Below are 17,533 nucleotides of genomic sequence, written 5' to 3' on the forward strand. Positions count from 1 at the left end.
ATATATTGGGAACGCCAAGAAGAATTAGCTGTGAAAATATGGAGAGCTGATGGTACTTGTATTTCCCACTATGTAGAGTGGATCATGTGTCCTAGGTTGGCTCTTCGGGTTTAAGAACAGTAAAAATGGATGCCATCCTGTTACTTTTCAAACGTCCTGGCCGAGCACGGTGGCTCACGCCTATAATTCCAGCACTTTGGGAGGCCGAGGCGGGTGGATCACCTGAGGTTGGGAATTCAAGACCAGCCTGGCCAACATGGTGAAACCCCGTCTCTATTAAAAATGCAAAAATTAGCTGGGCACGGTGTTGGGCGCCTGTAATCCCACCTCCTCAGGAGGCTGAGGCACGAGAATTGCTTGAACCCGGGAGGTGAAAGAGGTTGCAGTGAGCCAAGATCCCACCACTGCACTCCAGCCTGGGGAATACAGCGAGACTCAGTCTCAAAATAATAATAATAATAATAATAATAATAATAATAATAATAGTAATAATAACAACAACAATAACAACAACAACAAAAGTCCCCGTAAAAACCTGGTAGTTTTAATAGATTTACTTGCAGTAACCACATGGAACACCTTCCTGCTTTTGTGCCAGTGGCCTCACTCCAGGGGGTTGCTCTATCTCCCTAAAGCGTGGTCAGGAAGCCCCATTGCTGCCCCTCCCTCACAGGTGCAAAACACAGTAAGAGCTCTATGATTTTGATAGTGCATGTGGCTCTTTTCAAGTTGTGTATCCTCTGTGCAGACCTTTGGTTTTACACAACGACAAAACACTTATTTCTCATTCCTTATGTCCAACTTAGATCTTGATCCTGAAAAAATTCTCCTGCTCATTTGACACGTCTTGTATGCAGATGTTAAGTTTATTGATGAGCAGGCTTCTCTTGTCAAGGTTGGGACTTCATAGGAGCAATCACTGATGGGGTTAATCCTCAGAGAGGGAACTAGAACTAAAATATGTGCAGGATGAGATAGGGAAATCCCATCTGTTTCTGGCCTTGTTTTATTGCCTTTAATTGAAAGCTGCCTCTCACCTCATGGTTTTGAGTTACTTCATTGTGCAATCTTTTTGAGGGCGTGAATTTCAGCAAAAATTGGGAATCCCTCGTTTATGTTAGAAATTTCACTGTCAGAGAGCTATAAATGCAAAAAATGGAACTGAGGTGACAATCTGCTGAAGGGATACCTTTGGAGCCTGGCTGAAGGTCACATGTGGGTAGGTGAGGGAAAGTTTCAACTTGCTTTTTGGTCTGACAGTGGGAATATTCTTTTGACATTGATAATTACAGACATCTTAAGTTCTGAATTGTTAATGTGGTTTTTTAAAATGTTGCTCTTAGAAACAAGAAAATATGGTAATTCTAGAAGCAACCCTTTTCAGTTCCTCAGGCACTGTGGCAGGCATCAAAGACCATTTAAAGTATAGCCCCAGCCCTCAGGAAGTTCTGGTCAGAGGAAAGAATGATTGATACTGAAGAAACCATAGGGAAGAAAAGTGAAAAAAAGTTCACCTCTGATTCCATATAAAATTATACAGTTATGAACTATATTAATAGCTGAAGGATAAGGCTGATATCCAAACATCAAATAAATTTAATTCCAAATTATCCACATACAAGAAACTAAATGAATGAAAGAAGCAATGGTAATTTTCCATATAAATACAGTTGAGAAATTATGCATTACCCTGACTGCACAAATACGACTGCTATAGTTGATTCTGAACATCTGGAACACTTCTGGACATGTGTAACTTGGAACCGAGGATATGGCATTCTTTTCAAGGGTGTGTGTATTCACAATTTAGGGAAGAATCCCAAATCGAATTCCACAGTTAAAAGCAAACACAAGTTTTAACACACTGAAAGAGTACGCTGCTGTCTGGTAGAGAGAGATCAGCCAATAAATGATGGATCCCTGGGCAGCTCAAATGCCAGTGTGGCACGTTCTCTATGGAATGTGGAGGCATTCAGAGACTTAAATGATTTTACTCTCTCAACAGAACCCAGATGCTCTTAAATACTCCAGATATTATTATAAAGCAGCCACAAAATATTGTAGTTAGGGTTTCTATAAAAATTGTTTTGAACATTGATGTAGAAAGAGCTGTATCCTTTTTCCCAACATGGCTATTTCAAACTTACGATAGTATATTCTTGTATATTATTGATCACCTCTTTATATTTTCTGTTATAAACATCCTATAAAGTAGGCTAATATATTTGTTAATTTCTCTTCACATAAATATTCATAAAATCCTGTCCAAGAAAGTAGAAAATGGGACCTAGAAATAAAACAAATGACCCAGTCAACAACTGAAACTCCTTTAAAAAAAAAGTCACAAGTCAATTCACCTTTGCTTTAACAGTTTTGGTAGCCCCATAAAATGGTCTTATTTTGTGAAGGGGAGACTTTTCTAAACACGTAAAATTTGTTTTAAATCTTTAGGAAAGCAGAATTCAACACATCTTTGAAAGAAAATCCAAACGCTATATTATAAATTATGTTAATTTAACTTATATTTACAAGTTAGGTTTAACTTATTGGTTTGTCAACCAACAATATTTTTACCACCTGTAAAAGGTATGGGTCATGAATGTGATATAATCTTTACTACAAATAATTTCTTCACTATGGCAAAATATTCTATGATGGACAAACTTTAAGAAAAGCTTTATAGGCCGGGTGCAGGGGCTCATGCCTGTAATCCCAATATTTTGGGAGGCCGAGGCGGGCGGATCACGAGGTCAAAAATTTGAGACCAGACTGACCAACATGGTGAAACTCTGTCTCTACTAAAAATGCAAAAATTAGCTGGGCGTGGTGGTGCATGCCTGTAATCTCAGCTACTCAGGAGGCTGAGGCAGGAGAATCACTTGAACCCACGAGGCGGAGGTTGCAGTGAGCTGAGAGAGAACCACTGCATTCCAGCCTGGGCAACAGAGCAAGACTCCGTCTGGAAAAAAAAAAAAAAAAAGGTTTGTAGAATTATAACTACCTGGAGAAACGTTTAATTTAGCAATAGAGACTATTATAATTTATGCAAAAATGTGAAAATATTCTATTTTAAATGCCCAGCTATACTAAATCTAAAGTTAAAAATCATGTTAAATAAGGAATAATTAGTCACCTTTCAAAAGTGCCTAGGCTTTACAAAATGATTTGTTTCAATGTTCTTTTCAAATAGACAACATCCTTAGAAGCACATTTAGAAGGTGACTAAATTGACAAAATATGATTTACATATTTCTTCTTAGGAATATATTTTCTTTCGAGTGAGATCCTCTAAATGTACATAAATAAATTTGTTCCAGGGAAGTCAGCTGAAGAATGTTTTAAGTGGTGGTTTCACTGGTCAACAAAACATTGTTCATAATCTTCCTGATGGAACATAAAACCCTGAGAGGGGAAATGTGTTCTGGAACAAAGGCTGATATTATAAGGAGTTTAGGGCAGGCTGATTTATTTGTCATGTGGCTGAGATTTTTAAAAGGAAGAGGAAGTTCCATAATCCAACAGAGCAAGTGATCTGCAAATGATCAACTTTTAAAAAATCATTTACTGTGAAATAAAACCTTCAGAAAGAGCAATAGTGATAATTACGATCATAGTATTATACTGATATGTCAAAAATATTAAATTATCAGTTCTGAAAATTTAATAAAAACAAATGGCAATTATTCTCATCTTTACTCCTACCCATAAGCAACATTATAAACCAAGGAGAGACCTAAGAAGTATCATTTTGAATAAAGAATGCTATACTTTAGGCATAGTGCGGAATATTAAAGAGATTTTTTATGCAATAATATCTTTGGTAACAGTATATTTATATTTGTGGATTTATTTTTACATCAGACCACTGAAAGTTCTAAAGAAAGTAACATGTTCTGGAAAATAACTAAATTAGGATCCATAGTTAACCTATGATCATGGTTTGGGCCTACACTAATAATATGTTGATCTTACTACATTTTCATAAATATTATTCGAAAATGAGTCATGTAGAGTAATATGACTACATTTTGGTCAATTTACCTCTTTCCTCCCTTCCCCATTTTCTACCAGAAGCAAGAATCCCTCACTATGTCCAAACACACAACTTTTCTCTGAGACATTCCTTCTAGGATCCTCTATCATCCAATTCCAACTTGGATTTCTACTTTCTGGGCCTTCTACATGACTGTCATCCAAGGCCCTCCCTTCAACAACATTCTGTAACTTTGTTTGCCTCTTTCTTGTGCCCCGGTGTTGTGGGAACCCTGTCACCTCCTTTTCCTTTTTGTTGTTGTAATCTTATGTTTTTGGAACAAGTACAGCTTTAATTTCTTAACAAAGGGAGCATGAGAGGTAAACTTTGATTCCTTATTTGGATTAAATGTCTTTATTCTATCACACTTGAATGACATATTTGGCTATGTTTAGACTTCTAGGTTAGAAATAACTTTCTCTTATAATTCAGAAGGCATTGCTCCATTATCCACTAGCTTCAAGCATTTCTGTTGAGAAGCCCAATGCCATTAAGATTTCCTGTCATGGGTATGTACCTGTTTCTTCTATGTGGAAACTTTTAGGGTTCTCTCTTTTCTCTCATATTCTAAAATATCACAATGATGTGTTATTGTGTGAGTCTTTCGTATAGTTAATTGTTTCTGGGCAATTAGTGCATCCTATTAACCTGGAGATACCTGTTGTCCAGCTCTGGTACTATTTGTGCATGAGTTTGATAATTTCTTCCTTTCCATATGCTCTTTCAGGTACTTCTAGTATTTGGACACTGAACTTACCGGATCAATCCTTTATCTTATTTTTTCTCTTACATTTTTTACCTTTTTAGTTCTCATTTCTGGAAGATTTATTTGACTGTATCTCCCACACCTTCTATCAATTTTTTTCTTTTAATCATAAGAGAGCTGGAGTATATAAATTTTTTAAATTTTTATCATAATACTTTTTCATTTCAAACATCTTTTTTAAACATAACATTTTGAATGTTCCTTTAAAATATTATTCTGTTCCTCTTTTATGAATTAAATATCTTCTTTATCTTTCTGAAAAAGGTTCATAATAGATTTTTAACCAGCTGTGTCATCCTTTCTTCCTTTTTTTGTTTCTTTTATCTTCTGCCTTTCATGCTAGAGGCTTTTTCAAATTTTGGGGAATCTTGGTGTATCTGCTCACTTTTAAGAGGGGATAAAAAGATGACTCAGGGCAAGGATGGGACTTCATTACAGGGGGATGAGGTGAACTGTCAGTATCTTTAAGTCCTTTTTCTTGAGTTGCTCAGTTTTTCTAGAGAGACATCTTTCAATCTTCTGCCTGAGCAGGGGCAAGGGATGGGTATAAACCTGACCACTAGTGTCCTTGAAGCCAAAGGGCAGATGAAAAACAAATGGTCAGGGCTTTCATCATTCAATATACAGATTTTCACATCCTTTTTCTTCTTTCACAAGGGAGTAAGTCTTCATTCTTCTGCAGACATAGGTGATCAGCAGTTCAAGATTATTCTGTCAAGGTGTAGACAGGGCTGGTTTCTTTTGGAGGCTCTAGGAGAGAATCTGTTGCTTATCTTTTCCAACTTCTAGAGCTTGCTGATGTCCTTTGACTCATGGTCACATCATTTCAATCTCTGCTTTCTTCCTTATATCTAATTCTACCAACTTTGGACCTTCAATTTTTCCCTCTTATAAGGACTCTCATGATTGCATCAGGCCTACCTTGATAATCCAGGACTATTTCCTCATGTAAAAATGCTTAATTTAATCACATCTGCAAAGTTTCTTTTACTATATAAGGTAGCATATTTACAGTTTTGCAGATTAGGATGTGGACATCTTTGGAGGGGGCATCATTCAGCCTAGCACAACTGATAACTCACGGGCTATTCCAAATTTAATAAATCCCAAGACAATCTTCTAATTTTCCCATCTCCAAAATCTGCTCATCTTAGCGAACCCCATCTCAGCAAATGTGCCAACATCCACGTATTTCCTCATCCCAGAATCCTGGTACTCATTTTACACATGTCCCTGTAATTAATCCACATCCTACCAACCACAAGTTCTTCCTGATTCTTTATCCTAATCTTTTTAAAATTTTTTATTTTTTCCATCTTCAATGTAATTGTCACATCAAGATGACTGCAGCAGTCTCCTAGTACAACTCACCACATCTCAGACTTACCACATCCAATTCATCCTCCAAGCAGTAACCAGAGTAATCATTTCAAATGCAAATCTAATCATGTTACGCTTTTCAGTAGTTCTAAGCCTAATCATATGCTCAGTGTTTCTGGTGACAAGCCTCCATCCTGAAGCTTTTTAAGTCCCCTCTTCCTCACTCCCCTGACACAAACTACCTCATCAGCATAACAAAGGCATTTCTATCGCTAAGGATATTCCAAGGGTTTTTGAATCTCTGTATCAGGAGCCAGAGACAAAGACTATATATATATATATTTATTATACCACATACTGTCCTATGGTTTTTGGCAAATGCATAATGTTATGTATCAATCATTATAGTATCATACAGAATAGCTTCACTACCATACAAATCCCCTGTGCTTCACCTACTCACCCACCTGCATCTCCCCCAAATCCTTGGCAACCATTTATCTTTTTACTGTCTCTATAATTTTGCTTTTTCCAGCATGTCACAACGTTGGAGCCATACCATATGTAGTCTTTTTACACTGGCTTATTCACTTAGAAAAATGCATTTGTCAATCTCCTTTTTTTTTTTTTAATTTAGAAATGAGGTCTCACTATGCTCTCCAGGCTGGAGTGGAGTGTCTATTCATAGACTGCAGCCTTGAACTCTGAGGCTCAATGACCCTCCTGCCTCAGCCTTTCTAGTAGCGGGGACTACAGGTGAGTCCCACTGTGCCTGACTTTTCCATGTCTTATGAAGACTTGATAGCTCACTTTTCACTGTTGAATGATATTCAATTTCATGGATGTACCACAGTTTGTTTCTCCATTAACCTATTGAAAGACATCTTGTTTGTTTCCAATTTTTGGCAATTATGAATAAAGCCTCCTTAAATATTCATGTGTAGCTTTTGTGTGGACATAAATTTTCAACCAATATGAGTAAATACCTAGGAACATGATTCATGGTTCATATGGCAAGACTATGTTTAGCTTTGTAAGAAACTTCTGAATTGTCTCAAGGTGGCTGTACAATTCTGCATTCCCACCAGCAATGAGAGTTTGTCACTCCAGTTGGCATTTGGTATTGTCAATATTTTGCATTTTAGCCATTCTAATAGGTGTATAGTGGTATGTCATTGATGTTTTAATTTGCAGTTCCCTAATGTTATGTGATGTTGAGCTTCTTTTTACATACTTATTTGCCATATCCATCTTCTTTGGTGAAATGTCTGTTCAGATCTTTTGTCCAATTTTTAGTTGGCTTGTTTTATTATTGATGAAATTTAACTGTTGTTTGCGCATTTGGAATACAATTTTTTTTTTACATAAAACAGAGATGGGTTCCCACTATGTTGCCCAGGCTGGCCTCAAACTCCTGGGATCAACTGATCCTCCCACCTCAGCCTCCCAAGCAGCTGGGACTGCAGGTGTCTGCCACCATATCCAGCTAATTTTATTTTTTGTTTAGAGATAGGGTCTGGTTTCAAACTCCTAGGCACAGGCTGGTTTCAAACTCCTAGGCTCAAGCAACCCTCCCACCCAAGCCTTCCAAAGTGCTGGGATTACAGGTGTGAGCCACTACACTTGGCCCAAATTCTTTATCAGACATGTTTTTTACAAATATTTTCTCCTAGTCTGTAGCTTGTCTTCTCATTCTCTTGACATTGTCTTTTACAAAGCAAAAGTTTTTCATTTTAGTAAAGCCCAACTTATCAACCTTTGCTTCCATTGAGCATTTGTTGTTTCATCTGAAATCTTTTTGCCAAATCTGAGGTCACCTATATTTTCTCCTATGTTATCTTCTGGAAGTTTTATAATTCAGCTTTTAAATTTAAGTCCATGATCCATTTTTGGTTACCTTTTGTAAAGGGTGTAAAGTCTCTGTCCATATTCAACTTTTTTTTTTTTTACATGTGGAAGCCCAGTTGTTCCAGCACCATTTATTGAGAAGACTGTCCTTAGCTACTTTGCCAAAGATCTGTTAAATGTATCTGTTTGGGTCAAATTCTGTGCTTTGTATTCTGTTCCATTGATCTATTTGTCTGTTCTTTTGTCAATACCACACTCTCTTGATTACTATAGCTTTACAGTAAATTTCAAAGTTCAGTACTTCTATGGACTGAATGTTTGTGTCCCCCCAAAATTTATATGTTGAGGCCTAATCTCCAATGTGATGGTATTTAGACCTAAGGTTTTTGAGAGAGAATTAGCTCATGAGAGTTGAGCCCACGCAATGAAATTAATGCCCTAATAAGAACAGATAGAAGATAATTTGCTTTATCTGTCTCATTTTCTGCCATGTGGGGATACAATGGGAAGACTGCCATCTGCACACCCAAAAGTGAGCCCTCACCAGATTTCCAGATCTGCCAGCAACTTGATTTTGGGCTTCTCAGACTTCAGAGATGCGAGAAACAAATTTCTGTTGGTTAAGCCACGCAATCTATGGTAATTTGTTCCAACAGCCTGAACTAAGGTACTGTTAGGCCTCTGACTTTGTTCCTCTCCTTTAGTATTGGTTTGGCTCTTCTGGGTCTTTCATTTTTCCATATAAACTTTAGAATCAGTTAACAACCACAAAATAACTGCTGGGATTTTGATTGAGATTGTATCAGATCTATAGATTAAGTCGGGCAGAACTGACAGTTAAACATCAAGTACTCCTATCCATGAAAATGGAATATCTTTAGATTTATTTAGATCTCCTTTGAACTTTGTAGTTTTCATTGGAACTTTTTTTTATTAGAACTTTGTAGTTTTTCTTGTATAAACCTTTTACATATTTTGTTAGATTTACACCTAAGTATTTCATTTTATTTTGGTGCTAATGTCAGTGGTTATTGTGTTTTTAATTTCAAATACCAACTGTTTATTGCTGGTATGTAAGAAAACGACAGACCATGTATGCAGGTCGACTATTCCTAGTACAGAAATCCAAAATATGAACTACTCCAAAATATGAAACTTTTTGAGTGCTAACATGAGGACCAAGGGAAATGCTCACTGGAGCATTTTGGGTTTTGGAGTAGGGATGGTAAATCCATAAGTATATAATGCAAATATTACAAAAGTAAAAAAAAAAAAAAATCCAAAATTGGAAACATTTCTGGTCCCAAGCATTTTGGCTTAGAATGAGTCTGTTTTAAAATTGTTCATGCAAACTTGCTATAATTGCTTTTCATCCCATTTTTTTAGAGAAGGAGTGTCAATTTTTCCCAGATTTTCTATGTTAGAAATCATCTCATCTGAAAGCAGAAAGTTATATATCTTCCTTCCCAATCTACCTTGTAGTTGTTTTTAAATGTCCATTTCATCAGCCTAACTATAACTTTACTGACGGCAAAGTTTTCATCTTTAGTTGTCACCTCTTTTACACTCAGATTTTTATTAGTTTTGCCACATATTAAATTATTGTGGCACTAATTTAGCTAGAAATAAACAGCTTGTAAATGCTATTTTGTCAAGGACTCTACAGTATTCCATGGTAACTACGATTACTCTTGGGTAAACTGTGCCTCAGTTTCTTTGTAATGGGATGTTGTATTTATTTTATAGACTGATGTGAAGACCAAATAAGACTGTACATTAAGTTCGTAGAGCTATGGCTGGCACAAAATGAGCCCTCAAGAAATGATCGTTATGTTTTTGTACTGGGAAGCAATTACTTTTGCGCATCACCACAATTAACTCTCAACAGCGAAGGAATATTAGCTCAGGCGGACAGAGTAATATGCTCCCTCCCCCCCGCTGCCAACCCCAACACCCAAATTTCAAACAGAAAAATAAAGCAGGAGTTGCGAAGGGGTCGTGAGAGGAACGTTTCTGAGCCTATAGTGGACAGGTACAGCAAACGGAGAGTGTTACTAGGGCAGCAGTGGTGGAAGTCGAAGGCATCCCAAGAGGGAGCATGGGCTCCCGAGACCTCTTTGAATTGGAGGCGACGAGAACCAAGCGACCGTGAGCTGCGATACACACAGTAGTGAGTGGGTGGCACGGGGCCCACGGGCACGAACTGCCGAAGAGCGGGGAAGACTGGGAGCATAACCGCTGGGCAGCGGAGAGCGGCCAGCATGGACCGCCCCGCACTACCGGACACCTGGAGCTGCAGGAACGACCCACGCCCAGGCCTCTTTACCCCTAACGCCCGGTTACCTTAGGGATGTGATCACCTGACCCGGCGCCGTGCGCCTGCGCGGGCTGAAGGTGGGGGCGGTGCCATGACGCGCCTCGGGGGCGGTCCTCGGGCGCGCGCCGCTCTCTTACCCTCGGGCCTCAGAAGTGCGTGCCAGTGACCGGAGGCGGTGGCGGCGAGCGGTTCCTTGTGGGCTAGGTGAGAGGCCAAGGGGGGAGGAGGGACGCCGGTGCCGGGTCCCGGGCGCGGGGACTTGGGGCAGAGGCGTGAGGGTCCCCGGGCCACTTCACGGACTGCATCCCGGTCGCAGCCGTTTTCGGAAGGCAGCGGCGACGCCCTCTCCTCAGGGTGCTCCGCGCCCCTCCCTGCGTCCTGCTGGCTGGGGGTAAGTTTGCGGGAGCAGCGCGCTCTGCCTGCCGCGACCCCGCGGGTTTCGGGCTCCTGCCTGGGCTGGGCTGGGGCTGGGGCTGGGGCTGGCGCCGGGGCTGGCTGAGCCCGGAGGCCCTGCCGGGTGAACGCCGGCAGCCCCCACCCCAGCTCTGGGGTTCTTCCTGGGACAGTCTCTCGATCCTTGTTTTCTCCTCGATACGATCTCGAGTTCAGTAAAGAAAGAGCCTCTGGTCACGGTTCCTCCCCGTGCTCCGCGTTTGTTGGTCTGTACTTAATCACCCTCCTTTTGGGTTATTCGGGAAGTCCTGGATTTGAAAGGAGGAAGGAAGTGTTTGTTTAGTGGGCGAAGCCTTGACTTTTTTTGGAAGGGGGTGGGGAGAGGTTTTTCGCCCTGAGCTTTTTCCTGGAGAAGTTGGACCTGAGGGAGAAACGTTTCCAGTTGGGTGTGTTTAGAAGGAAATACCCCTGAGATCTGACGACTCAGAGGCTTCCTTTCAGGATTTCCTTGTAATAATGGGAAAGGGAAGGCATATGGATGTGGAAAGTTTCACTTTTACCAAAGTGGGATTATTGAGTCATGGAATCTTCGAATGTGCCCATTTTTGAAAGGAGTTTCTAGATTATCAAGTGTGTATAACCACATACAAGTTTACTGTTGACTTTTCCATTGCGTACATAGCTTAGAAAATACGCTCGGCTTACCAAACTCTTAATATCTGCTTGTTTCAAAAATAAATAGTTGATTAAAGGAGGACATTTACATTGAAAAACAACTGCGGGCCTTTTAAATTAAATTGATTTCTAAATGTATATGTGATTAGTTAAAACTCAAATTTGTTCAGTCTTTTTATTTTCCTGTTTAAGATTGAGGGATAACGGTAGAAAATATGTCCTTTTGTCTTCTGTGTTACCAACTTAATTCTATAAACTTTTGTGCCTTAAATGGTACATAAATATTACAAATCAAGTGGTGTGTGGCACAGAATAAAAAGTAGTAGAATGACTTTTAAAATGGTCAGTAAGTAGTCACTCTGTTATAAACTAAACTTAACTTTGGAGACATTAACTTTTAGTTTTGGGCGTTATAGGAAAAGATGTAAAAAGGAGAAAAAGAGGAACAATAGGGGAAGAATTTGCTAATGGTTGCCGGTTAAATATACTGTTTAAAGAGTTTCTTAAAATGAGCGTGACACAACTATTTTCTCTGTTTTTGCCAGATTTGGATACTTTTTATAGGTATTAAATGCCAAGAGATTCTAAAAAAAAAAAAGCTCCCCCAAATAACTTTAAAATACTTTCTACTTTTAGCAATAGTTACGTTAGCATTTATTAATTTCTTTTCAAGTGCTGCCAACATCTTTTGTAAATGTATTGTTTTTGAGTAGGTAAACAGTCACATGTCTCAACATTTAAGCAGTGTAAATAGGTATATAGTATCAAGTCTCCTTCTGGCAGGCAGGCAACTTTTTTACATTTCTTAGGTATTCTTCTAGGAGTATTTTATATCTACACAGGCAAACATATAAGCTGTATTTGCCTCCTTTTAACACAAACATTAACATTTTATATACTGCTCCACATTTTGCTGTTATTTTTCCAGTTAGTGATAATATTTTGGAGCTTTTCTAATATCAGCATATATAGCTTTCAAGTCTTTTGCTGTTACAGTCAGTGCTGCGGTGAATAAACTTTTACATATGTTGCTTCCTTTGTGCACATATATTTGTGCACTTCAGGTTTTGAGACCTGAAGTGATACTGCAGAGTTGGAGGGTATCTGAATTTAGAATTTTGGTAGATACTGCAAACTCACTCTCCATGGTAATTGTACTAGTTTACGCTCCCATTAGTAGTATATGAGTGTTTCTCAAAGCCTTGCTGTCAGAGAATGTTGTCAAACTTTGGATTTTTGCCAATTCACTAGGTGAGAAATGGAATCCTATGGGTAAGGATTAAATATTCTACTTAGAGTGGGCTTCATATGGACATACTTCTTAATGGCTGATCATCAGAAACCCCCAGGATATTTATTAAAAAGAAGAGTTCCTAAGTCCTTCCATGAAATCTGTGTCTGCCCAGGAAGCTGTTTTTATAATAACTAGAGCCTCGGGTAATTTGGCTGTGATGATTAGCCAGATTGAGAAACATTGCTCTGGAAGACTGCTTAGGATATATCAAATTGTGTTTCTAGACCTCATGTATGAGCCATCTGGAATGCTTACCATCTGGGTCCAATGGATACTTTATTTTTTCATTTTTTGGTTTTTATTTTTTTTTAGAGATGGAATCTTGCTGTGTTGCTCAGGCTGGTCTTGAACTCCTGGGCTCAAGCAGTCCTCCTGTCTCAGCCTCCGAAAGTGCTAGGATTACAGGCATGAGCCACACGGTTCCTGGCCTGATACTTTATTTTTATATTTTAAATTTTTCAGTCATTTTATGAATAGTTTGCAGAAGTGAAATAATGAAACACAACTTTACTAGAAATTTTATAACTGCTTCAACAAAAGAAACCCAAATTATTACTCCAAATTTTTCTGGTTTTGAAGATATCAGTAGTTGAAATAGGCAACATCAACTAATTGCTTATCAACTGTCATGTAATTTTTTTTAAAAAATCAATGATTCTGCAGTCCCAAATTTTTATTATCCCAAGATGTTTTTAATACAAGGATTCCCGACATTTTTGGCACCAGGGACTGGTTTCATGGAAGATAGTTTTTCCACGGACGGCATAGGGGGATGGTTTCAGGATGAAACTATTTCACAAGGAAAGTTTAACCTAGATCCCTTGCAGTGCAGTTCACAATGGGATTCCTGCTCCTATGAGAATCTAATGCTGCCGCTGATCTGACAGGAGGTAGAGTTCAGGTGGTAATGCTGGCTCACCTGCCACTCACCTGCTGTGGTGGCCTGGTTCCCAATGGGCCACCGACTGATTCTGGTCCATGGCCCAGGGGTTGGGAACTCCTGTTTTAATAGCTTAGATTAAAAGAAGCAAATAAACATTATTTCATCTTAAACAGTCACATGCCATTTTTAAGCGAGGCCAGTTGTAGTTGGTGGTTTGAGGAGGGGTAAGGTTAATAACTCAGAAAATGATGAGTATTGCCATTCTAGGTGATATTATTTGGAAAACTTTGCCAGTGTTTCCTACTTCATTAATCAGAATATTATATCCAGATAGAGAGCAAATAAACTAGAATTCCAAAATATCACATACAGTATTTAAGTTGAGGGCCTTTGTTCTGTACATATATTTAAAGACTTCAAGGACATTACTCTGATACTGCCCTGAGGGGGGTTGAGGGACAAATGGAAAACTTGGTACTGAGGCAGACAAAATATAAATACATCACACACACACACACACACACACACACACACACATATATATATATATATATATATAGCGTTTTGGTGTTCTGAAGAAGTCCTGAAACTATCCCAACCACTGAAAGATCTCTTAATAGAAACTATTTGGGAGTTACTTCTGAGGCCTGAGATACATTGGGTTTAGGGGCCTTTCATAAGGCGTGAAGTGAGTCACAGAGATTGCAAATATTGTAGTGTGGGCCAAACCTGATCAAAGGGTATGTGGGCAGTACCATTTCTTTACAAGGAATTACGCCAGTGGAAAAAAGCTGTAGTGGTCAGGAAGGTTTGATCAAACTCTTACAGAGTAGATTTGGGAGTTTTATCTTCTTAGTGATTACTCAGCTTGAAGGAAAGCCTAGAGACAAAATTCTGTAGTTTAGTTCATACAATAATAATGTTTGATAAGAGTTGCAAGTGAGGTAAAATGAGATTCTTACACTGATGTAATAGTTACTTTCAGAATCCTCTTAAACCTCATTATTGGTCATTATAAAATTCCAGCCACAATTAGGAGGATTTCCCGGAGTTAGCTTTGTGGTTCTTGAAAAAGGGCTGTGTTTCTGACGTTCCCATTAGGTCAAAGATTTAAATATAATACACAAGTGACTTAATGGAGCCCTTCAGAAAAATTAAGCATTTATCATTTCCACAAATGATAAATGCTTTATTTTTTACACTGCTAGGTTTTTTACACTGTTAGGCTTTTTACACTCTTAGCTTCAAAAGTACAGACTTGCCCTAAGAATATTTTGATCTTTTCAATAAGTGTTTAAAGTTATCTTATTTACTGTTGTTTTGATGACATTTGTCAAAATACTAACATTTGATATCTTCTTTTTAAAAAGTTTTTTTTTTCATTAGTGAGACAGGGTGTCAGTCTGTCCACCCAGGTTAGTGTGGTGGCGTGACCACAGCTCACTGCAGCCTCAATCTCCTTCACTCAGGTGGTCCTCCTACCTCAGCTCCCCGAGTAGCTGGGACTACAGGCATGTGCCGCTGTCCCTGGCTACTTTTTTATATTTTTTGTAGAGATGGGGTTTCTCCATGTTGCCCAAGCTGGTCGCAAACTCCTGGGCTCAAGTGATCCGCTCACCTTGTTCTCCCAAACTGTTGGGATTACAGGTACTGCACCTAGCTACATTTGATATCTTTGAGGATGAGGAAAAAGCATTTATGCTGTGTAAATATATTGAATGTGAGTCCTGCCTTTAAGTAGTGGAGATAAACATGTACTAGCTATAATCTAAGGCAGAGTTGAGAGGAGTTGGGAGGAGCAAATAATATCCAACTGAAGCCATCAAAGTCACCCGCTTTTAAGAAGCTGACACTTGACCTAGGCCTCAAGGCTGACTAGGAATTTGATCGTGGAGAAGTCCTGGAAGGACATTCCTGGAAGAGAATGCACCTTTTACAAAAATATGCAGGCATGGAAGCATGTGACCTGGGTGGCAAATAGTCAGTCAGTGGTTTGCAGCTACAACATTTTAATACTTGGAAAGAAATTTAATGAAATGGGTCAAGAAAGTAAAATTGAGGAATGCTTTGTGAGAGAGTTAATTAAGATCGATACACTTAAAGCAAACCTGAAACTTACTTTTTACATAAGTGTAAATTACGGTAATATTTATTTTTTTTTAAAAAATTGAAAGTTCATTTTTCTTCTAGGCTTGAGTTGCTAGTGTGTGAATTAACTCGAGTTGTTCAGACAACTTCAGTTAATATTTACTTGAAGAGAAACTTCTATGGAGAGAAAAGTTAGGAAACCACTTCATTTTTCATGAAAACAGTGGGATTTTAAAGTTAGCCAGTGACAGAATCAAAAAAAATTAAAATAGAAATAATATTAGATGACCAGGTAACATTCTTTTCAGTGCATTTTGGTTGTTGATATTGCAACTTGCTTTACATTTTGTATATTTATCATATGCATTTTATATTGATAGAATGGCTGAAAGTTTAAATAAGACAAAAAAATTGTGTTTAAAGGAAAGGCTGCTAAGAAATTGATCCTTTGAACCAAAGAAGGTAATTCACTTTGTTCTCCTGGATTAATACAATTAAATCATCTTTGATAGTGCTCTCTCAAGAGTGAATTTTTTTTTTTTTTCCACAAACCCAGATTCTGTTTTTCCCTTAAGGACTGTACCAGGCCATTACTATTCACCATTATACTGGAGATTATAGCCAGAGAAATTAGAAAAGAAACAAATAAAAGATGTGTAATATCAGCAAGAAGGTACAGTAGAAAGCTCACACACTTCTTCTCCCCACAGAAATATTGATTCAGTAACAATACACACACCAGACCTCTTTGTAAGAAATCCAGAAACTAGTTAAGAGGCTCCTGCATTCTAGGTGAGCAGTAAACCAGCTGCAGTGAAGATGGTAGGAAAATTCATCCTACTTGCTTACCATAGTTCATTCCCCTGGCTCAGCATGGCATGAGCGAGAGGAAACACCAGGCTCCTGGTTTTTCCTTGGGGAGGGAAAGAGAAGACTGAAACATATGTTTGACATTCAGATTTTTCAGAGGTCTGCCCAAGGGTCTGGTTTTTATTTTGCCTCAATATAAGTTCTGACAGGAGAGGGCACCAGGTTGTGGGGTCATTGAAAACAAAGTTGACAGTTTAGTGTGCACTCACCATGGTCCCTCCCCCCATCTCAGCATGAAACCAGCAGGAGAAAATCCTCAACTCCTGGCTTCTCCTTGGGGAGACAAAAGAGTTGGAATGTGTGTCCAGTGTTTCACCTTTTCAGTGGGCTGAGGGACTGGCTTCTTTCTGTCTTGCTTGTCTTGGAAAGCTGACAGGAGCTGGTGTATTCCAGGTGTCCGGGAGCCACTGAGAACAACAGAGAACTGGAAGACTTGTTTCTGCTCTAGAGGACCTATGGTAGGGCAGGCAGAGGATGATACAGCTCAGCAGCCTGTCCCTAGGTATGGCATGAAAGGGGTTGGGGAGAGAATAGTGGAGTATGTGTCCAACACTTCAGAGAGCTAACCCCAAGGGACTGGCTTCTGTTTCACCTGACTTGGAGCACAGGCAGGAGTGCACATACTCTAAAAGCCCACTGACAGGAAAGGGCACCAGGTTGGAGGCCTCCGAAAACAAAAGAGAGCTGGGTGGCTTGCAGCAGCTCCAGAGAGCACAGGGAGCTAAAGATTATGATATCCTGAAAAAGGAAACCAGCAAGTTCATCTTGAGAATTTATACACACTGGTAGAGAAAAAGCATCCTCAGGAAAGGTTCAGAAGGCATGCAGAATCTCTAGTCAGGCTGATCAGTGAGGATCTTTCTCTGTACAGAGCCAGTCCACAAAGACTGGCAGGGGTGATATTTTTTCAAGTGCTTGGATCCCAACATGATGTTAAAAGGCACACAAAGAAATAGGGAAACATGGCACAATCAAAGGGTCAAAATATCCAGAAACCTACTTTAAGGAAACACAGATATCTTTATTATCTCAGAAGGAATTCAGAC

General features: G+C 39.1%; 2 protein-coding genes across 7 annotated transcripts in view; one reads left to right on the forward strand and one right to left on the reverse strand.

The window, feature by feature from the left end:
* LOC104680718 (cytochrome P450 7A1) overlaps positions 1-10,362 on the reverse strand; it is a 63,206-nt gene extending 52,844 nt beyond the window's left edge. Inside the window, exon 1 of the mRNA XM_010386788.2 lies at positions 10,311-10,362. The gene's annotated coding sequence lies outside the window, so the exon portion shown is untranslated. The remainder of the gene's footprint in view (positions 1-10,310) is intronic.
* Positions 10,341-17,533, forward strand: part of SDCBP (syndecan binding protein) — a 29,784-nt gene continuing 22,591 nt past the window's right edge. For 3 of the 6 annotated variants that reach the window (XM_010386793.1, XM_030937915.1, XM_030937917.1), the window contains exon 1: positions 10,354-10,488. The gene's annotated coding sequence lies outside the window, so the exon portion shown is untranslated. Of the gene's footprint in view, positions 10,489-10,512; positions 10,676-17,533 lie in introns of those variants that run through there. The other 3 variants (XM_010386791.2, XM_030937916.1, XM_010386790.1) reach the window with 2 other exon arrangements.

This window comes from Rhinopithecus roxellana, chromosome 9, assembly GCF_007565055.1.
Source record: "Rhinopithecus roxellana isolate Shanxi Qingling chromosome 9, ASM756505v1, whole genome shotgun sequence".
NCBI lineage: Eukaryota > Metazoa > Chordata > Mammalia > Primates > Cercopithecidae > Rhinopithecus > Rhinopithecus roxellana.